Here is a 23,737-nt window from a genome sequence, read left to right as displayed (position 1 = left end):
GGTGTTCAGTTGCAGCAGGTGGCACAAGGCGTACATGTGTGCAGTCGATTGCACCAAGGACGTGTGGGAAGCCACTGATGAGGTAGAACCCCTGTTTTGTTTCCTGCTGCTTCTGCAGTGTGTTAGGGAAGCAGATGTGGCGGGGTGTCAGTCGAATGATGGCATCCAGTACTTTGGGCAAAAAGGCGGAGAATGATAGTTGTGATATTCCGCCAACCAGGGCACCAGTTGTTTGGAAAGAGCCACTTGCCAGCATATGAAGTACGGCAAGCAGCTTTGTTTCTGTTGGGATGGTGCGGGGTGTCACCAAAGTGGGGGCCAACTGCTGTTCAATGTTGCGCAGCAGCTGCTGAATGGCCTGCCAGTTCAACCGGTACCTCTGTATGATGTCGTGTTCCCTGAGGTCCTGCAGGGTGGTTCTTGGGCGGAATATCCTCTCCTGCCTTCTGCGCTGCCTTTGGGGTCCCTGCTGATGTTGTGGTAGCTGTTGTTGTTGCTGCTGGGCTCTGCGTCTGCGTGCACGCTGGATTAGAATCACCTCCATGGCTCCCTGTTGCTGCTGCTCTGCTGTTTGTTCTGTGTGTTCTGATTACATACAGGTGTGTTTGCCCCATTTTAACGCCTGCCCTGACCCAGGCGTTAGTTTTTGACGCAAATCGGGCTGTGCGTAATTTTCTGGCTCTGCCTCCCGGCCGTGCGTCATTTTTGCCCAAAAGCATAATTACGACTCACGGCCCTTTAAGCCATTTTTTGGACGGGAACGCCTACCTTGCACATAATTAACGCAAGGCGGGTTGCTGCATCTAAAAAATGACGCACACAGTGGAATTTTGTCGTCTGCTGGCTCGGGCGTCAAAGTTTAAATACGGGGCAATGTTTGCGCTGATTGTGCCTCAAAATTTTTGATGCACAAGTGGAGCAGACGGAGTATAAATATGCCCCTTATTGTGCAAGACGAGGTGTTCAATCACCTGTTCCAATGAGGGAATTGAGGTTCAGACAAACAGTTATGATGAAGCTGAGGAACAGGTTTCAGAGCCTGAAACAGAGACCACAGACGAGGAATATCCTCTGATTAACTTTTTCCCGATGTTCACTGTGGCTGATCTCCCAGCAGACTTGCAGAGAACAGTCCAAGAGAAGGTGTGGGATTTGATGGGGAAAGAAGTAGGACTAATAAAAGGAGTAGAACCAGTTAAAGTCAGTGTGAAGCCAAATGTTGTGTTTCCCCAGATAACGCAGTATCATATGGCACAAGATGTCCTTATAAAGGTTGCACAATTAATTGCAGACTTTCATAAACAGGGAGTTTTGAAAGAAGTAATGAGCAGCCCATGTAATTCACCAATAATGGGACTGAGAAAGCCTTGTGGGAAGGTTCGGATTGTGCAAGATTTGAGAAAGATCAATGACATATTGGTGAAATGCTGCCCAGTGGTGCCAAATCCAGCTGTGATTATGTTTCAGATTCCATGTGATGCAGAATGGTTCACAGTAATTGATCCATCCCAAGCGTTCTTTTCTGTGCCTCTTCATGAGGACAGCCAATTTCTCTTCAGTTTTAAATTCCTGGACAAGGTTTACAGTTGGTGTTGAATTCCTCAAGGCTTTTCGGAATCACCTTCCATATTCAATCAGATATTGAAGAAGGATTTAGAGTCATTGGAGCTGCCTTTCCAATCGACTCTAGTGCAGTACATTGATGATTCGTTGATCGCCTCTAAAACAAGCGATGAGTGCAAGTATGATTCGATCGCCTTACTGAATCACTTGGGAAAGAACGAACACAAGGTGTCCCCAAAGAAATTGCAATATTGCCAGAAAGAGGTGAAGTACTTGGGTCATCAAACTGAGAAAGAGTGTAGGATGTTATCCAGGGAAAGAATAACTGCACTATTACAAATGAATCTTCCAACAACACGGAGAGATGTTAGGATGTTTCTAGGAATGGTGGGTTCCTGTCGTCAGTGGATCCCGAATTTCTCAGTCATCTCAAAGCGATTGGTGAGACTGACGGTCAAAGAGGGGCCAGATGCCGTGGTGTTGGGGGAGAAGGAAATGAAAGCGTTTACTGAGTTAAGGGAGAGCATGTGCAGGGCTCCAGCTTTAGGTATGCCTGACTACGCGAAACCTTTTGTGCTGTTTTATCATGAACGTGATGCATGTTCTTTGTCTGTCTTGACACAGGTCCATGGAGCTGTAAAGCGGCCTTAACGGGTTGTCTGCGTGCAGTAGCAGCAGTTGGACAAAGCCTCACACAGTGTGAAGGTATAGTGATGGGACATCCTATAACAGTCATGGTCCCTCACTCAGTTGAAATCCTGTTAACCCGTACTAAAACGCAGCACATGACAAATGCAAGATTGACAAAATATGAAACGATTATATCGGGGTCACCAAATGTAACGCTGAAAAGATGTACAGTGTTGAACCCGGCAACTTTGCTTCCAAAGTGAAAATACAGAAGTTGAAAATGTGGACGATGTGGAACATGATTGTCTTGAGGTAACAGAAATGTGCACCAAACCGAGGCCTGATATTAAAGATACCCAATTGGAAGAAAACAACCAAATTATCTCTGTTGATGGCTCACGTTTGAGAGACTCAGTAGGAGTGCTGAGAGCAGGATATGCTGTATGCACGATTTCTGATATCCTGGAAGCGTCCTGGTTTCAAGGAGTGTATTCAGTTCAAGTAGCTAAACTGGTTGCTCTTTCTAGAGCTTGCTATGCCGCTGCCCAGATGAGAGTGACTATCTATACTGATAGTCGCTACGGATTCGGAATTGTCCATGATTTTGGCCAATTATCATCACAGAGGGGTTATTTGACCTCTTCTGGGTCGCCAGTGAAAAATGGTGAGAGAATTAAGGAGTTGTTGCACACGATTCAGTTACCTCATGAAATTGCTGTGGTGAAATTCAGTGCATACATGAGGTCACAAGACTTTGTTTCAATGGGAAATGGGTATGTGGATCAAGTCGCAAGGTTCTTCGCATTGAACTGTATATCGTTTAAGGATCAATGGGAATTGTTGCCTGAAACAGAAAATGAGACATGCACAGGTTACGCATTAATGGTGATTGATACGTTAGAAGAGTTGAGATTGTTGCAGGGACGTGCCAGAAAGGATGAGAAACGTTCTTGGGTTAGGATGCAATGCGTACAAAGGTCAGATGATTTGTGGGTTTCAGATGAAGGGAAAATGGTCTTGCCGAACAGTCTTTTGTCACAATTTGCAAGGTTTTACCATGGTCAAGCACATATTGGGAGGGATGCCATGATTAGGTTGTTCAAAATTCACTGGTTTAACCCGAAGTTCAGACAAGCTGCAGAAGTGATTTGCCATAGGTGTGTCATCTGCCAACAGATGAATGCGGGGAAAGGGACAGTGGTAAATTTGAACCACATTGGGAGAGCTGGAGGTCCATTTAGCAGAATGCAATTGGACTTTATTGAGATGCCCGTGTGTGGAGGCTTGAGATATGTGCTGGTGATTGTGTGTATCTTTAGTCATTGGATTGAAGCGTACCCTACACGCAGGAATGACAGTCTCACAGTAGCGTAGCTGCTGCTTAGAGAATTGATACCACGTTTCGGGTTTCCGATCTCTTTAGAATCAGATAGGGGAAGTCACTTCAACAAGGAGGTGGTTCAGTTATTGTGCGCAGCACTGAACATTGAGCAGAAGTTGCATTGTAGTTACCGCCCTGAAGCATCAGGACTAGTGGAACAGATGAATGGTACCTTGAAGTCGAGAATGGTGAAAATGTGAGCAGCTACGAATTTTAAATGGCCCGATGCATTGTCTTTGGTGCTAATGTCGATGAGAAATAAACCTAATAATAAAACAGGACTGTCCCCTCATGAGATTCTCATGGGTCGAGCTATGAGACTGCCCGCAGCGCCTGCAAATGCTCTTGTGAATATCACGGATGATATGGTGTTGGACTACTGCAAGGGTCTGGCTGATGTGGTCTGCTCTTTTTCTCACCAGGTGGAAGCTACCACCCTGCCACCGATTAATGATCTAGGACACAACCTGAAAGCTGGTGACTGGGTTGTCATCAAGAAACACGTAAGGAAGATGTGTTTGGAGCCACCTTGGAAAGGGCCATATCAAGTGATACTAACGACTACTACTGCTGTGAAGTGTGTGGGAATTCCGAACTGGATCCACGCCTGTCATACGAAAAAGGTGAAGTGTCCAACTGATGAGGAAGTTGAGTTGTTGAAAGTACCAACAACAGAAAAGGAAGTCTCAGGGCCGGAGAGTGATCGAAGGGGAACTGAGACAGAAGGAGAGCCTGTTGAGGACGGCTTGGTCACTCCAGTAAGAGACGAAGGAGAAGAGATCCAGAGGGGTGAGGGTGGGCCTATCTCAACTGAGGAAGCAGGAGAGCCTAGGCAGAGGGAGGTTCTCCCAGAAGCAGATGAGTGTGAGAATGAGCTAGAGCATTTGACAGACCCAGAAGGCGAAGGAGTTGAGGTGGAAGAGAGTCAGAGGGTCCTATCTCCTCCTGTGCAGATTTCAGGTCCATCAAGAGAAAACACCATAGAGCAGAGAGAGAGAGCGAAGGGTTGCCAGAGGAAAGATCAAAGAACAGAGAGATACCGAAAGGAGAGAAGTGGCCAGAGTTGCAAGTAAAAAGGGGAGAAGTGGTTGTCAGAGATGCGATAGAGGAAGAAGTTGATACAACTAGGAAAGAAGATCTAAGTGAAGGGGAGTTGCAAGGTGATCGCAAGTTGAAAAGAAAAAGAGTAGCAAATAGAAGGTACGCGGGTCCTGAATGGACGTATGCAACGACAGCTGAATGGCAACAAGAGTTCTTGGCGTTTTGCTTTGATCGAGAGATTCCAGGTCAATATTTTGGCACCTGAGTCTGGTTGAAAAGACTGAATTGGTCCAAAGATCGAACTAAAGTTGAAAGAAAAGCACTGAGAAAAGAGACTGAAAACCTGAATTTACTTTGAAACCCAATTTTGACAAGCGGCTAACCTGAATTGACAAGGATCCTGGGAGTGAAACTGAAAGCTGTAAATAATTGTTGAAGGAAGACTTTTGCTTGTTTTGACTTTGTTGTGAGAAAAAAAAAAGAGAAGAGAAATATTAATTTTAACCATCCTCTGTTGTCGCTTGAGTTAACAATTCTTCACTTTCTGATTCTTAACAGATCATGGCTAACACTAGGCAGGATAATAGAGGGAGTAGGCGTAAATATTTGGGTGTTGGTTTAGGTGTTGTGTGTGTGATATTCATTATGGTTGTGATTGTGGGTATGACACTAATGGATAAGAGTGGGGCTAACAATGCTACAATTCCTGAGACTACCACTGCACTAACAGCTTGGGAGAGGTTTGAACTGGATACAAAATATTTGCATGAAGGAACTAACGCAAAAGGTGAACTTTCCACTAACGTTTTCTATTGATTGCTGAGTGAGTATTTTGACACAATGGATGCGAAGGATTGCTTTGTGTGCACACAGATTCCTGTTTCGGTACAAGAGGGGGTTCCCTATCATAGTTTGCCATTAACCTATGGGATAAGTTGTAGTCTGTTACTAACAAGATTCTATAACCAGGAAGAGATTCAATATTTCTATTCAAATTATGACCTTGTGTTTTCCTGTGTGTCTATAATAGAGGATTTGAGTGGGGTAGCTAAGTACTATAGTGTAAAGCTCGTTAAAGGATTCTTTGAGTCGACACTGACGATTAGTACATCTTATGCACTCCGCAATAATTTGACATGCTTGCTTACACCTGTAGAGAAAGCTTTTTAGATCACACAGAAGATAGAAGAAGGGCATTAAAGGGTAAATTAGAAAAAGGGATTGCAGCAGCGGGCTTTTGCTAGTAGTGAAGGTTATGGTGCAATGAGAGAACAAGGGAAGCTAGCTTTCGATGCATTACACGTAGGGAAGCTTTGTATATCTAGGCCGAAATCATATTATGACAATGTGTTTGTTGGAATGAGTGAATGTAAGCATGTGTTCTTGTTTCAGAGTAAGTGGACGTTCATGTTAAATGGACAGGATCCAGCGATCACAGGGATCTATTACATATGTGGACTAAATGCTTATTACCGTCTTCCAAAGGGATGGTGTGGGACATGTTATTTGGGGATAGTTTTCCCAAAAATATATCAACTTGATGATTTGAAAAGGTTTCCGAAGTTGTCTGAATTACATCGTACTAGACAGAAAAGAGAAACTGCTGCTGGTGTAGTAGGAGACATATTTGGGGCGATAATTCCCTCAGTGGGAGTTATTTTGAACTCCATAAATATTCGAAAGTTGTCTACTATTGTGGATAACATGCTGACAAACTTTTCAGGGGTGATACTCCTGATGGATACTGAACTTGCTGCGGAGAGGGCTATGACTCTTCAAAACAGGCTTGCTTTAGACATCCTTTTAGCAAAAAATGGCGGAGTTTGTAGGATGCTTAATGAGTGTCATTGTTGTACATATATACCAGATAATAGTAATGAGATTAGGAGTATGCTTACTAACTTGACTAGGGATAGTACAGACTTGGAGGAATTGAAAGAACCAGGTGTTGGGGAAAAGGTTGGAAAGGGATTTGCTTCAGTGGGAAATTGGCTTAGTAACATTTGGCATGGGATATTGTCTAAAATAGTACATGGGATATTGATTGTTATAGCCTGCCTATTTGGATTGTGGGTGGCTTGTAAAATTAGCAAAAGAATAAAGTTGAAGATGGCGAAAAGTAATAAGAGGAGAGAAGAAAAGCAAAGGGAAAATTGCATAGGGCAAAATCAAAGGGGAAGCGAATAAGGGAGGAAATTGAGTTGAAAGAATTTAAATGGTGTAAATTTTGGGGGAAGGTTTTGTGTGATGACAAGAGTCATCAGAGGAGGGATTGTTGGAGTGTGTCTTTTAAAAGCAATATTAACATGAAAAGCTTGCAATGTATTGTGTAATGAAGCTACATAAAAAAAATTTAACATAGAAAATAATGCACACGTTTGAAGTGTGCCCACGGGGAGTGGCCATCAATGTATACGAAGACTAATTAAAGCTTGTTAATTCGGAATTTAATTATGCAATAATTATTTTGAATTTGTATTAGTATATCATAACTAGTGTTATGTGTTAAGAGTTTTGCTTTATTAAAATTAGGTGGCCTTAGCTTAGTGAGGGTCTGAGCCTGGTTGCTTTGCCTCATATTAAACTGCATTTCTAACATGCAATGTGCTGTTTTCTGAAGGACACGAAGCTGTACTTTTCCAGAAGTTATGTGTGTGTAGCTGTAGTAAATTCTTTCTCATGAGAACCGACTTGCTCAAGGAGACGTTCTTGCTGAATGCAACAGTGTAATTCGTAACAGGTGAAAGGTTAGCTAGAGTAGGAGAAAACAATGGAGACACTGACTGGAGCGCAAAGTGTAACTTTTCTTACCTGACACTCCAACCGATGAAGACGTCAATAACATGGACCAATCCGCAACATGAGAACTATGGTTTGTGGAAAATTCTGGCAGGATGCGTGAAGAATTATTGGACAGAGATAAAGATGCACCAATTATTATCCAATGGAAGTTATGGGCTAATTAGGTAGTTTTGATTTAACGGAGTGACCCAAGGAGCAGGGGGCTCGAGAGGGAAAGAGAGTAAGACTTATAGACTCCACTTACTTCACAGAGACTTTTCGCTCCTTTTCCTTTGTCCTTTACTTTAAACCCTCCTCTACCCAATCTTACCTGATACTTATTTCTCCTCCATATGAGGGAAGTGTCCTATTCCTTAGCTATGCTATATCGAGATTTTGCCCCGTCCTATCTCTGCTGATGTTAAATTGACTGATGTCCTGAGGACGAAGACTGATGCTGTTTGCTGATCTATTGGATTGGTAACTATCTGAGGCAAAACTGTAATTGTCTGTTTGCCTTTTCTTTCTAGGTACCAATTGTTTTTTTTTTATAGAGTCCATAGTTTAGATGTTTTTCAAATTTGTGTTTGCTAAAATGTTTTGCATGAAGCCCAACATGCTAATGCTAATTTGAGGTTAGTTGAGGTGTTCACACATATCTGATGCAAATAGACAAATGACTGTGTTCTTGCTTTGTTGAATCATGTATTACTGAGACGTTGCTAAGTTGCTTCGTATCAATGATGTGCCTAATTACTGAATGAATTTTCCCTGTGTATTGATTAACTGCGTTCTAATTGCTAGTTATAGGAGTTTCTAATGAAGTTTATCGCAATTGAGATTTACAGAAATGATATTAGACTGTAACCAATAGGGAAATAAAATATCCTAACACTCAACTAAATTGGTGTGGTTATTCATGACTGGAAGGTCATGGTGTGTTCAACTTATTGATATTATTCAAGGATATTGATTGACTTTGTTGATTAATTATTATGAATACTGATGGGGTTATTGAACTATTGATTTGTGATGCCAAAAAGATACCTCGTACTGGGAAGTCCCCGAACATGGTCCAAAGGTTCATCGACCTAAGCGTGTCTCCTTGTAAGTTTACTTATCAAAGCTCTGACGCGCTATTAACAGTTATTGTGATTTACTGCAACGAGCCCTGTGAGTAGTCTTTGGTGTATACATAGGTAAGAGTACAACTACTGATTGAATAATTCTCCTTAAACTGTTGTAGGGGTTTGATAGAGAAGACTGGTTTTTCTTTCACATGGATTTTAAGGCTCCTAGCTGTACTGCTGATCTTTATGGGAAACTCAAGGCCAAACATGCAAAGGATTTTAGTGTTTGCAAACTGTCTGAATCGATAAATCAGCAAGTTTGTGAATGCTAAACCCCTTTTTCATATGTGCTAAACATATATGGGGTTTCGGGAAACGTTTTCCTAATCTTTAAATGTGTTTAGAAATAGATACCAAATCGGTATTTGGAAGGGCGTGTTTTGGGTCCCCTCCCATGTACCGATTTGAAACCCTATGCATCCATGTGTTTCAACCATCAGCCATACTCTAGAGTTGAGGTGATAACTCATTTGAAAAAGGAGAGGTCCTCTAGAAATCCTTTCCGTTTTGTGAATGTAAAAAAAATATTTGTTTGGTAGTAGGCAGAGGTCCAGGAGACTACTCAAACACATTTTTTTTAAAAGAGAAAACTTTTTATTTTTAAACTCATCACAGTTTTCTTCCAAGGAAACCATGCTTAAAAAACTTTATTTAAAGGCGATCAAAGGCATGGTGATCTGCCGAACTTGGGAGGTCACCATCACTGTGATGGTTACCAATTGGAGTCAGGTGCAATTTGCGACCTAATTCTTTAATACTAGGGCCAGATGTAGGTAAGTACGGGATTGCGACTCGCAATTTGCGAGTCGCAATCCCATATGCAGGATGGTGTCCCTGACACAATCTGTGAATCCCAAGGGGGTCGCAAAGACCTACCTCATTAATATTAATGAGGTGGGTCGCAATTTGCGACCCCCTTGCGATTCCCTGCACTCACAGGGATGGTGGCCTGCTGGAGACACCAGACCACCATGTCTCTGACTGCTTTTTTAATAAAGCAGTTTTTTTTTTTTTGTATTGCAGACCATTTTCCTTAAAGGAAAACGAGTTGCAATACACTCGGGAAAATGAAACTATTTGGTTTCATTTTTCAAAGCAGGCAGTGGTCCACCACTGCCTGCTCTGAAAAAATATTTTGAGCGCCATTCACAAAGGGGAAGGGGTCCCATGGGGACCCCTTCCCTTTTACGAATGAGTTAGCCCCCACTTCACATGGGTGCTAACTGCGAATTGCTTTGCGACCGCGTTCGCGGTCACAAAGCAATTCTGCATCGCGGTGCGAATCGCAAATAGGAAGGGGAACACCCCTTCCTATTTGCGAGTCGCATTCCCATTTTGCGAGTCGGTACCGACTCGCAAAATGGGAATGTGCATCGCGATGCGCGTTTTGCATGCCGCAAACTGCGAATTTCGCAGTTTGCGCCATGCAAAACGCTTCCTACATCTGGCCCTTAGTGAGGTCAGCCAGTATGCTACCCACTTCGATTCTTTAATTTGTGAACTGATCCATTCCACCAAATGTCGGTTCTCAAAATAATAATGTGGTCCCAAAAAACAACTACTTTTTGCATCACAATTTAGGCAATCTGGCCCGTTGTGAGACTAGGACTAGGGAAGCTTTAGCTTCATTTATCCAAAACACATACTCTCTTTGACAAACACCTTTTGAACCAAAGCCAACCTCACTGGATGCGTGTGGATAAATCGAAACTGGTGGTATTTCATAAGTTAAGTTCTGTACATGTTGTTTTGAAGCACCTTGACGATGGAATTTGCAGTTTACATTTTATAAATAAAACAAACAATAATGCTTACTTCATTCTGAAAACTAAGAGGAAGAGATTGAATGGAAACTAAACATCCGCATCCATCATTCAAATAAAAAACTCATTTTTTCCTCCACATTGTCAATCTATTCCTATTCCTCAAGCTATCCCGGAAAGATGCAATTGAGGATGAGTTAACACTATATTTTTTATTTTAGCAATTGATTTATGTGAGCTTGTTCTATACACCATTTATTGCTAGATATACGTCAGATTTTTGGCATAACAAATACTGGCTATTTCCCTGTCTTGTTACTCACATGAGAATACAAAATGTACATAATGCGCACATTGGAAAAAACTGTCTCATTGTCTCTAAGCTTAAGCTGCCTGATGTGACAGTGCATTACCCACACCCAAAAGTGCAAAAGAATAAATGAGGTAATATTAATAGCCACAATCCATTTTACGGCACCCTGCAAAATATCAACATCAAAAGCAAAATATGCAGCACGAGGGCCACTGCAATTTTCGTGCTGATGTAGATGGAAAGCCATAGGGGACACTGACTTTTAGGAAAGTATCAGATTCACCTACAGTTTTTGATTTATTACTTGTATGCCTGGTTGTTATGACAACCAATGTTTACAATAATAATAGTAATGCATTACATATATGTCATGACTGTAATGTCAAATGTAAGCCACAGACGGCAGGCACTACTAATCTAAGCTTGCAGTTAATGTGACTTCAGTGACATGCTTTTTTAATTGAACAATTATAAAGCTCACGAAAAAACATTTTTGAGAGTATATTTCCTGTGTCGTATTATAATTTGGCAACTTTAGTTAGTTACTAATTTGCAATATATATAGTGATAATATATTTGCGTGCTTACAATTGGTGTGAAGCACTCACGCAGGCTATGAAATAATTTGCTTTCCTCCACTGGATTAATTTGTATATTTTCATTTGAGGCTTTGTTAGCACGGTCAACAACATCAAAGCTCATTTTAAGAAAAACAGCAATTGCTGGCAGACCCCTTTCTGAGGACCAGAGGGCAGACAGGAGTTATACGTGTCTACTAAGAAGGCCACGAAAACCCTTTCTGTACTTGACTTCTCTGGAACTAAACAATCAACCACATGGACACAATATCTCAGTGCATTGCCCAGTGCTCGTCTTTTTTAAAAAGAAAGTACTGTTAATCACACAGCTCAACTAAATACCAGTTGCTAGTTCTTGTACTTATATTTGCTGCAGCACAGCAATCAAAGTTGCTTGCTGCATTGTGCCAAAGATAGACAGCACAGCGCCACTACATCTAATAAGATATAGCACTCCTGCTACCCCCTTATGCTTGTGCACTTTAGTTAGTTTTGCTTCAAGCACACACGCCTGTGAAGGTGTTTGTGCAATGTCTAGCATGGGTTTCATACTGAAAGGGTACCTGTGAGTACAAAATACTATTTAAGACAGTTTAAAAAGTTTCCAAGCTTGTATGTATGCAGTGTGGTACATCACACATTCAAAGCTGGAAAGGTTTGGAGGAAAGACAACCTTTCTCCAATATTATATCTGCCTTGAAGAGCAATAATTTTTTTGACACAACTCCCTACCTACCTCTTTTAGTAGACAGGGTTTTGCATCAAAATCCATGAATGGTTGCATGGGAGCATCCAGGTACCACCCACATGAAGCCCCTTTGAAGCAAGGTAAAGCAAACCTCTACTTTGCAATACTTTTAGGCTAATTTACAGCAAAAATAGAGATATGCACTGAAAAGTAAACTCCAATTTAAGCTTTTGCGCAGGTTTGTGTCACTTTTGGTAACTGTGCACTGGCACAAAACCTTGATAAATCTGTCCCACAAGGTGTTGCTCTGGATCATGATTCTCCCCTCCCCCATGTTGGTGCAACACCTTTCATCTACCTAATGGTTTATTCCCATTTGGATAACACTATTCATTATAGTTTCCAGCAGTATTTGGCAGGTGGAAATGACACACTTCTCATGCTTAAATATGAAAATCAGTCATTTTAATCTTCTCCCTATTGTTGTTGCAGCAAGAATCAGTCTCAAGTCCTTGCACCTGAGTCAGCAAGTTGTAGACCCATGGTACTTGATTATTTTATCTTATACAGCCATGCACAGTCTATGACTTCAGTGTGTGTGACATCTTGGTGGAACTGAAGAATGCAGCTCAGGAGGCTTTTGAGTACAGACCACAGAGCCTATGGTAGTTGCAGCCCTCTTCCGGGCAGATGCAGGTGGATACTACAGCAATGCAGTGGCAACTCTCCCCTGGGGAGAGACAGATAAATTCTCTCTCAATGTATTTGTTTCCCCCTTTCAGGCTGATGCATCCGCAGACTTGTCCTTCTGGCATTTGCATCCTTCCTTGGCAGCACTGTGGCCTTAAACACCATCCGTGACAGCAGCTTTGAATTGCAGCCTAATGCAGCCGTCAGGGGGCATACAGTTGGTGCCATTTGAATGTTGTCGTGGGTACAATTGTTGACGAGAACCATGGTGAGAGACATGTGGACCCACTGGTACCACTGGTTGCTGTTGGCATTATTGGCAGTCTGCTTTCTCAGGTGTTGTCCACAGCAGAAACAGTGGGCATTTCCTCTTGGACAGTCCATCCTCCTGTGGGAACAGGAATATTCATTCCTTCTCTTAGCAAAGAAGCCATCTTCTAAGCAGTTCGCAGACCCACCAGCTTCTCCAGCAGAAAGCACAGACTACAGGTGATATCCCATCACCTCTAGGAGCTGTCTGCGCCTGGTCACACAGAACGTCTCTGAGTGCTTGGTGGAGCACTACCTTGCTTGATCATGAAGTACTTGGAACTGGAACATAGGGGGTTATTGTGGGTCCCACCCTCGTACACATTTTCTAGATGAGGAATGTGGAGCCACTGTCTCAAACTTCACTACCGGTTTTGGGTGTTTTTTCGAGTGTACTTCTCTGGCTTTTCCCAAGACACAGCCTTTGTATATAGCAATGCTTCTCACAGCATCCATCGCTCCCACTGCCTCCAAGCAGGAGTATCCACATCATGGACCCAATGAAAAGTGAGGATTCTACATCTGGCTGTCACCGGCGGCTCTGAAGCAGTAATCAGGCAGAAACAAAAAAGATGGCCTGACCTAGAATTTCCTTTCCTTGAACAATGGAAAATGCAATCCCACCCATTACTCCTTATATCAAACAAATGATAGTGCTGAGGAAGAACTAACCAGCATCCACTCACTTGTAAATTCTTCATGGAATTTCTAAAGGAAACCCTGCCTCATCCTCATCACTTCACTATCTGGATCTCAACCATCTAACCACAGGAATGCAAGCAATATACTTACACTATCCTTATGAAGTTGTCCCCATTCTGATCTTGTGCCCTAGCAAACAAGGGCATCAAAAATGGGTCCCTCTGACTTCAAGCCTCAGGCTCATCTACACCTAGAACTCTACCATCAAACTTGTTTTACATGTATAGATTTGACAGACACCCAGAATGTCAGTTTCACATAACTGTGGAACTCCACACAGAAGGAGTTAGCAGGCCTCACTTTCATTGACACCATTATACAGGTCTGGCCACACTAAAGCTTCACGTGATATGCTGCCACCACTGCTTTAAGTGCTCAATCCAGGATGGGGACAATAATCCTCTATCCACTATGAATGCACACTTGAAGCACCCATCCAAGTCACAGCAGAGATCATAGAGTTCACATTGTCAGGGAAAGGAATAGGCCTGTGGTTCGGTAACTTTCTTGATTGTTTTTATCTTGTTACTTTTTTCACTTCATTTTCTTTTAAAACAAGGATCGTGATGAAGATTTTACATGTTACAATCTATTCTTTAAACTACAGAAGTGAAAGCACTGAACAATACATAATTAGATGAATGTGGGTATGAGTGTGACACCAAAAACTATGCACATTCTAAGGGCCGAAGTACAAGTCAGTCAGAGCGGAATCCCTGCATAGGATACTGTGCTGATATCTGGTGTTCCTGCATCTGGATTTACTGGGTGCTGGAACACTGTACCCAATTTTACTGCAGAAAAAGCTCAGATATTGTGGGCACAAGCTGGGTCTATGCCATGCCTGATTTCCTCTTACATCATGCAGTTGCATGCAATACAGACTTCTACTGGCCTACAGCCTGCCCTGCCCATGAGAACCTCTGCTCAAAGGAGGTGTTAAAAGTTATCCATGAACTGTTCAAAGGAGGCGTTAGAAGCTATTCATGAACCTGGGAATCAGCAACTGGAAAATTACCTTATTCTGGATCATCTGTTTAACCGCATGTGACAGGCTGTACGGTATAAACCAGACTGGAAACGGTTTAACGTGGTAAATAAGTAGAGTTTTATTGAGCTAATGTCCTTTCTTCCGTTCTATAGGTATTCATAAGTGATAAGTATCTGTAAAGTCTATTGTTTGGAAAGCTTTTCTTTCTTAATCTTGTCGTTCTTCTTCCTTTCTCTCCTTAGGTCAGCGTCCTCTGGAAACACGAGTGGCTCCCGGAAGAATACCGGCAAGAAAACAGAAAAAAAATCACGGTAAGTAATTGGGTTATTTCCTGGGGTTTATCATTTAAGCAGGAAGAGGGGAAGGTAAGTGGGGTATAGAGAAAGAGTGTGTGACACCCGTGCACCATGCAAAAAACAAACGTGGTGTTGTCTTGTACACAAACAGTGCTCCCAGGCGTGAGGGGACAGTCAGGCTCCCTTCTTAGGTAGAGGCCTTCCCTTCCTTTCCCCCCTCCCTCCTCCTCCCTCTCATTCCTCCCAGATCCCTTCCCCTGTGGTTTTCCCTTTTCCCTGTCTGTTCCTCCGAAAAGGAACCGTACCTTGGCAAGCCACGACCCTCTGGGGTCGTGGCTGGGTTGTGGGGTCCTCGTCTCTGACGCTGCGTCTGGGAAGTTCTCCCTCTCCGCTCCGTTTTCTACGTGTCCTTTTTCTGGTCTCTGCGGGGTCTGTTCTTGGCCGCCGTCACTCGTCTCTGTTGTCCGTTCTCCCGATGGCTCTCTCCTCTGCTCCTTTCCGCCATTCTCCGTCTCCGTTGTCCGCTCCCTTTTCCCTTCTGTGCCGGCCCGGAAGGTGTTGTGCGGTTCCCTGGAAACAGGGAAACACCCCCAGGATGCAACGGCCATTCCTATGGGAACGGTTAAACGTGGAACTGACGTGTCGGGGCACTCCGACACGTCACAGGCTGCTCCATCGAGTGGCGTGATCATGGGCACCCGATCACACCGCATTCTGGGGATAATAGCACATAATAGCTGAATTCAGAAATTTAGAATTCAGAAACATTATTTCTAGCCGCCCAATATACTAGCACCTAAATTAACCTCAACTGAATTTTAGCAACCTGAGTTGTTTCACCAAATTTCAGCATTTATAATCATGCCAATATTGCATTAAAGCCAACGCATTTGTTCTTGCAGCCTTCAAAGGAAATAGGTATATAGAACACTATAAGATTTATGGAAAGCAATTGGCGAAGATCAACACTCATATAAAGCCATTTACTTGGTTTTGATCTCATGACCAAAATAGAGTTTTTAGGTCCATTACCTATTGCCCATTGTGTTGGTTGTACATTTTCTCCCACATTTGTGTTGAAAATTATGCCGCATTGCGGGGTTACCACCATTGCAGTGGAGATTTTCTCCAACAAAGTGTCTCTTCTATGGAAGAAGCCAACTGTAGGTATTAGGATTGTACCCCACATTGTACTTTCTTGCAAGTCTAGTGTGTCTATTGTGTTTAAGAATGTTAGAAACACCATACATAACTTTATCAAACTCTCCTACAAAGGTTTAACATCACCAGGCATATCAATGGACCTTCCACCCTAGATTGAATGACTGCTCTTGCATCATTTCCTGTGGCTTTACCATTGCTCCTTGGAGAGCCTTCGCCAACTCCTCTCGCTGGATGTTCACTATTGAAAACAACAATATATGATGCAGGATTTAAAAGTGGAGGTCTAAACCTTTTAGTAGAATTACTTTTGGCACCTTTCTGTAAACCTGGCTATAAGTCTTTAACATGCAACCAAACCTGTTTATAGGTGAAGAAACACCTGAGAATAGTGAGGTAAGCAGAAGGTCATGATTAAGAGTACATTTTCCAATTTAACAGAGTGAGGGGTGGTCCTTGCGTAAAACTGAATTGTCCTCAAACATTTTATAGTTCACTGAAGAAACAGTAGTTTGTGAGTCATAGCTCATAGACATTCTATACAGCTGCTGCATTCTAAATCTTTTCCTAATGTGGTGAGGTCATAGAGTACCATGGTGATAATGCTGGGTGTTTTGAATTGCATTATTTTCCATTACGTTTAGCCAAGTGAAGGGTTTTCAAATTAGGCCTTACATGGTCCAACCATGTGATTCAAAAGGAAGATAGGTTAAAAGGTTCTGGGCTATTTAAGATGTAGGCAGTACTTTCGTGAGGACACCTGTGTAGATTACTGTAGAACTGTCTAAATAAGACATAACTAAATCCAGGACTAAGGTGTGCCAAAATGCACTAACCTTGCAACCGGTTCCAACCTTGCTGCCAAGTTCTAAAACACCCTTCCGCTCCACATCCGCACATCACCCTTTCTTACCCACTTCAATAAGGGACTCAAGACCTGGCTCTTCAACTGGTTCCAGCAGCACAGTGTCTGGATACCTTCTCGGGTGATAAGCTGCGCTACATAAGAACCAACTAATTGATTGATTGATGGGTTATGTTCCATGCAGCAAGGTGAGAAGTGTGACATGAAAAGCATTAATTGTTATTCCATATTCCATCTATAATGCTGGTCATCATATATTTGCTATTATTAGAATCATTATACTATACTGCAACAATTATGCACCAATATGATTTGACTTAAGTTTACAACAATATTTAGATTGGAACCTACATATGTAAGTACTTGTGGAATAAGCAAGTGTGATAGAGTTTGTAATCCTGCCATAGAAGTCTTTATGATGTTAACAAGGGCAACAGAACTTGTGATCATAACGGATGACTTCTTTGTGAAAAAAAACAAGTGCAGCAGATGCTAGTGGAAGCCTGTACCCTTGCAAGAGTGATCTGAGATACTTCTGTGATTCCAAGATGGCCACATTATTAGAAGAAAAGATATAAAGGGTTCCGACAACAAGCCCCAACTGAAACAACTATGGCGGTCATTATGAACACAGTGGTATACACCGCCGACCGCCGTGGCGGCGGTAAACAGAAGACCGCCGTTGGCGGTGAATAGAAACCCGCCATATAATGAACCAAAACCCCGAACCCGTCAAAAATCACCAGTCCACCAGTCACCAGCAGGACCCTGTTGGCGGAAATGCTGGATCTTCCTACCCGCTACCGCCGAGCACACCCACATCCCGCCCTCCAAATAAAGATGCACAAATCACCTTGGCGGACAGTGGAGGCCGGACGACCATTGGCCCCATAAAACACCCCTAGACATACTCCACAATCCTTTGCAATGAAACCAGGCCAAGAAGACGGAGAGCACCAGAGGCAGACACCGAACGCCACCATACACGAGACGCACACCGACCCACAGAAGAGCACCCTCATCATGTTCCCAGCCCTGAAACCATTTACCACACTCACCATGTCACCCCCCAAACATCCACGCTTCACAGAAAGGGAGTTAAGGACCATGGTTGAGGAGATCCTGAAGGTGGAGCCACAAATATTCGGGGCTGAGGTGCAGCACACACCCATCACAAGGAAGATGGAGCTATGGCAGACCATTGTAAACAGGGTCAATGCAGTGGGACACCATCCATGCACCAGGGACGACATCCAGAAGAGATGGAATGACCTGTGGGGGAAGGTCAGGGGCATGGCATCAAGGCACCACATTGCAGTCCAGAAGACTGGGGAGGACCGCCACCAACAGCACCAGAATACACAGACTGGGAGGTAAAGGTACTGGCCATCCTGCACCCTGAGGGACTCACTGGACTCGGGTAAGTCATCAACATTTACCCCATATACACCATACCTGCAATGCATGCACCACCCCACCCCACCCACACCCACCAGGACCAACACCCTACCCACGCAATAGCCACTAAATCCAGCCCCGCATGACCACAAGCCCACTAACAGGTCCACATCCCTCCCCCTGTGCACAGCCACCTTCCCCTGCAAGTACCCACACCACAATGCAACCCCACGGTCGAAGCAAAATGCAGTGCAAACCTCATAAGGCACCCTGTAAGGCCACTGAAAGTAACACCAGCACAAAATAGCCCAGTCCTGTGCACCCCAAACGTTCATGCATCTGTAACAGACATGTCTATGTCCCCCAACAGGCACCACCACCCATGGCACCCTAACGGACTGGGCAAGGAGTGCCAGTGCCCCCTAGGGAGACAGAGGCACCTCACAGGACACTGGTGAAGGATCCCTGGACACTGATGAGCAGGCAGGCCCCTAACACAGTCCTGGACTGTCACCATGCAGCAGCCCCACCCAGGAAATCACTGTCACCCCTACGACGCAGTCAAGACCAGCAGCCCAGGGCAAGCGTCCCCACACCAGTGTATCCAGGCCACAGACTGGTGGAACACAGGTACAGAGGCCACAGTCTCCCACTCCCAACATGCAAGAAGGCGAGGGCCCCAGTACAAGTGGTACTGCCAGACCTGTGCAGGGGACACAGGCACTGGGGGCTAAGGCAAGTGCAAGGGTCTCAGTGGGCCAGGGCGGAGGCCACAAGATGGATGCAGCAGCCCAGGACATATCAGAGGTCTTGAGGGCCTACCAGCATACCCATGACAGGTTGGCACAGATTGTGTCCATCCTGGAGCACAGTCAGAGGATGCAGCAGGATCACCACCAACAGGCCATGGAGCAGTGGAAACAGCACAACGTCACAATGGCCACCATAGCAGGAGCACTGCTGCAGCTGGTACAAACCCAGTCTGAGACCCACACAGGACAGGAGGCCCCCACTATAGTACCGGACACCCACCATGAAATTACACCATCATCAGAAACATCCCAGGAACTTCCCTCACAGGAAACCCAAGGGCCTACCATGTCATCCCCTGAAGATCAACAGCAGGTGCCCAAACATACCCTCAGGCCAAGATATGGCACTGGAACCCCAGCAAAAAACAAGCCCCCTTCAAGAAGTAACTCAGCAACAATCTGCACAACAACCATCCCACTCAATCAGCCACCACACATTGCTAAGAGGCAATATGAACTAATGTAAGAAATGATGGACCCATCAATACTACCAACAAGACTGCCACCATGTTGGCTTTGAGGACACCCACCCCTTATGACTTGCCATCACTGTAAATATCACTATTCACTCCCTGCAACCAATAAAACACATATCACCCCTGTAGCACTGTCCCCTGTGTTAAAATGTGAACAAAGTGAAGTTTGGATGCAACTGGCTGATAACCACTTTATTGTCAAATCGTTGCATGAAGGGAGTCCTGTGTGCCTAAATGTGGGCCCTAAGTAAATGCAGAAATATTAATCTGTACCATGCAGAACTGGACCATGTTTCACAGATCATTATCAACCCCCCCTATATGACAGAGCACACTGACAGTATGTGTCACAATCCCCAATGTCCGCCCAAAGTCCCACACAGTTACGGGAAGTAGAGTTGTATCAGTTGGGTCTTGGAATTGACATCTTCCCCTTCTGCATCATCACCATCACTCTCCTCCCCTCTCTGAGGTATTTGGTCAGGACATACATCACCCTCCACCTCCAGGAGGGGGATAGAATGTCTCACTGCCATGTTGTGCAGCATGCAGCAGGCCACCGCTATTCTACACACCTTTTCATGCCCATATTCCAGGGAACCCCCAGAGATATGTAGACAACAAAATCTAGCCTTCAGGAGACCTATTGTGCGCTCTATCACCCTCCTAGTATGTCCATGGGCCTCATTGTAATTCCTTTCTGCATCCATCCTAGGATTCCTCACTGGTGTCAGGAGCCAACACAAGTTTGAATAGCCAGAATCACCTAGAAAAGGTGCAATACAGAGTAGTCATTGTTAAGCCCCTTAGTCAGACAGCCTGGCTGTCTGCTATGTGTCAGTTAGTGACAGACACTCTTACCTATGATCCACCCTCTGTCCTCTTGGAGTTGTTTCATCCTCTGTGGAACACTACTGTTCCTCAACACAAAGGAATCATGGACTGATCCTGTGAACATGGTATTCACATATGAGATGTCCTGGTCGGCAGTACATACCAATTGGATGTTCATGGAGTGAAAGTTCTTCCTGTTTCTGTATACCTGTTCACTGACTCTTGGGGGGATGATCGGTATGTGGGTGCCATCGATGGCTCCTATCACATGGGGTATGTTGGCAAAGGCATAGAATTCAGACTTGATGGCAGGGAGGTCAGTACTTTGGGGAAACCTCACATAGGACTGCAGGTGTCGTACAAATGCATTTAGAAATCTTGTCAGTACCATGCTGAACATTGGCTGTGAAAATGCAGCACCCATGCCCACTGTCACTTGAAATGAACCCGTGGCCAGGAAATGGAGTGCGGAGAGCACCTGCACTTCAGTAGGGATGGCATGCTGATTATGATTTTCTGGAGTTAGTGCAGGATCCAGTAACGCACTAAGTTGCTGAATTGTTATACGTGTGAGTCTGTAATTGATTATGATCTGATGCTCCACCATGGTCCTCATATCCACAAGTGGTCTGTACACCAATGGTGCTCTTCCTCGCCACAAGGGTCGGTACCTACGAGGGGTATCAAAAAGGTGTGATGAACACACATGCATAGGCACACATCAAATGTGCACTGCATATTTCATTGTAGGGACTCAACATTAACTGCTTTTTGACAGATCTACATCTACTCCTCAATGAGGGAACAGTGTTTTTCATGTGTGGTATATTACGGAATGGTCACATGCATAGGTGCTTCATGTGGCTAGTAGGGCTTGCCTTGTGCACATTTTTATTTATAGATGCATAGTTACTGCCAAAATGTCTGCCCTCTGTAATCCAGGCCTTTCGTTGTGGAAGTGACCTCATACCGCTAGCAGTTGATGTCACAGCGTAGGGCGGTGTTTGCCGCCGTTCGCACCGTCATTTGTTAACATGGATGCCAATGGGGAATCATGGCGTATCATGATCGCCGCCGGCGGTGACAGTGCACACCGCCATGGCACATACACGATTTTGTCATCTATTATTCACTTGACTCCCTGATCTCGTGCAGACAGGTACTCCACTGTGTGTACTGCTGTGGCCTGTCTCTGGTCATGGATGTGGCTTGTGTTGCAGGGGAAAGGGCCCAGCCTTTACACAGGAGGAACTGGAGAGGCTAGTGGATGGGGTCTTGCCCCTGCACGCAAAACTCTACGGACGGCCAGAGGTACAGGTGAGTCTGGGTTTGGGGGGTACTGTTTGGGTGTCACGGATGGTGTTGAATGGACATATGTGTGCACCTCTGAGCCTTCATGGGCCGTGGTGCATGGCATGCTGCATGCGTATGGCCTGTAAGTCTGAGAGTACTGTCCGTCCCATAGTGGACGAATAGCCAGCTGTACCTATCTTGCAAGTGCCTGACCTCTGTGTTCCATATCTGTGTCACCCTTTTAGGTCAGGGCCCACCAGAAGAGGGCACTGTGGTATGCTGTCGCCAAGGTAGTGCGGACCCTGGGGGTCTACAACCGGCGGAGCACCCTCTGCAGAAAGGGGTGGGAGGACCTGCGCCGCTGGGTGCGTAAGATCTGTGAGGCCCAGCTGGGGAAGTCCTCCAAACGTGGAAAGGATGCCCGTCGGGCACTGAACCCCCTCATGTAACGTATCCTGGTGGTGGCGTACCCATACCTGGATGGGCGCTTGAAGGCTGCACAGCAGTTACTAGGGGGTGAGCACTCATGTCACAAACTTCAGTCTGGAAGGATGTCTGTGTGTGCATTAGGGTTCATGCTGCTTAGAGGCAGGGACTCTGACTGGTGTCCATGTACATGAGAGTCCCCAAAGGGTGTAGGGGTGTCTTTGTCAGATCTCCCACACGTCTCCTCCTTAGGTAGTTCAGGGGATGGGTGTAGAGCAGTGTTCTGGTCAGTAGTCAGGGGCATGGCCAGTAGTCAGGGGCATAGTGAACGGTGATGCCTGTTGGGTGTGTCTTCTGGGTGGGTGTATGTCTGGCCACTATGTACCTCCATTCAGCTATTTACAAGTGTCTCTCCTGTTTTGTCTCCCCATCCCTGTTCTCCTGTGTTGGTTTTGTACAGCAGCAACATCTGGCGAGAGAGCTGAGGCACCGGCAAGTGGGGAAGCAGCGGCCCACGGATCCTCAGATGTAGAGACATCCAACGCCAAGGGGACCAGTGGGTGGGAGGGCAAGGGGAGTACCACAGGGGAGGCAACTACCACTGGAGGTAGTGACTACGAGACCTCCTCCGATGGGGGCTCCCCGGCGGTGGTGGATCCTAGTGGCCACACCACTACAGTGACATCTTCCGCCAGCTCCCATTCCATCACCACCCTCCCTTCTGCTCCCCACCGAGTTGGCCGTGACCGCTCACCCACAAAGGTGGGCATCTCCTTCACCCCAGACACCTCCTCTCCTGCCCCAGTCAGCCCTGCTGCCCTCACAGAGGAGGCTATTGACCTCCTGAGAACCATCTCTGTAGGGCAGACAACCATTGTCAATGCCATCCAGGGACTAGTATCAGAGGTGCAGCAGACAAATGCCTATCTGGATGGCATTCACAGTGCCATGTCTGCCCTACAGAGATTTTTTCAGGCTCTGGCCTCCTCTTAGACTGCAGCCAGTTTCCCTGGCCATTCCGTCCCCCCTCCAACCTCCTCTACCCCTTCCAGCACCCCACTCCCTTCACCCGTCCAAAGCACACATTCTGACACGCAGTCAAGCACATCAACACAGAAGAAGCACACTTCTAAACACAAGCACAACACCTCCCACCACAAGTATTCACACAGCCAACAGACACATGTACACACAACAACATCCACTTCCCCCAGTGTGCTCACCTCTTCCGCCTCCCTGTCTGTCTCCTCTACATCCACACCCTCATGCACCTTCAGTCACTGTTGCTGCTCCTCTTACTGCACCCACCATAATAGCAGACATCCATACATGCACCCCATACACCACACCTGCATTCACCACAACTGCTGTAGTTGACACATGCAGCACACTCACCAGACTTGCAGACACCCACACAACATACATCCACACTAGCTGCCTGTCTTCTCCCACTGTGTCCACCCCTCCTCAAAAAACACACAAAAGCACCATGACACCCACCCATCACACATCCACCACAGCATACTGTCCAGTCACCTGCACCCACTACATGCACCCCTACACCACATACATCCACTGCCTCTGCCTCCACTCCCACGCCCTCATCCAGGACCACC

The sequence above is a fragment of the Pleurodeles waltl genome, chromosome 1_2, assembly GCF_031143425.1.
Source record: "Pleurodeles waltl isolate 20211129_DDA chromosome 1_2, aPleWal1.hap1.20221129, whole genome shotgun sequence".
Classification (NCBI taxonomy): domain Eukaryota; kingdom Metazoa; phylum Chordata; class Amphibia; order Caudata; family Salamandridae; genus Pleurodeles; species Pleurodeles waltl.
This window is presented reverse-complemented; position numbering follows the sequence as displayed.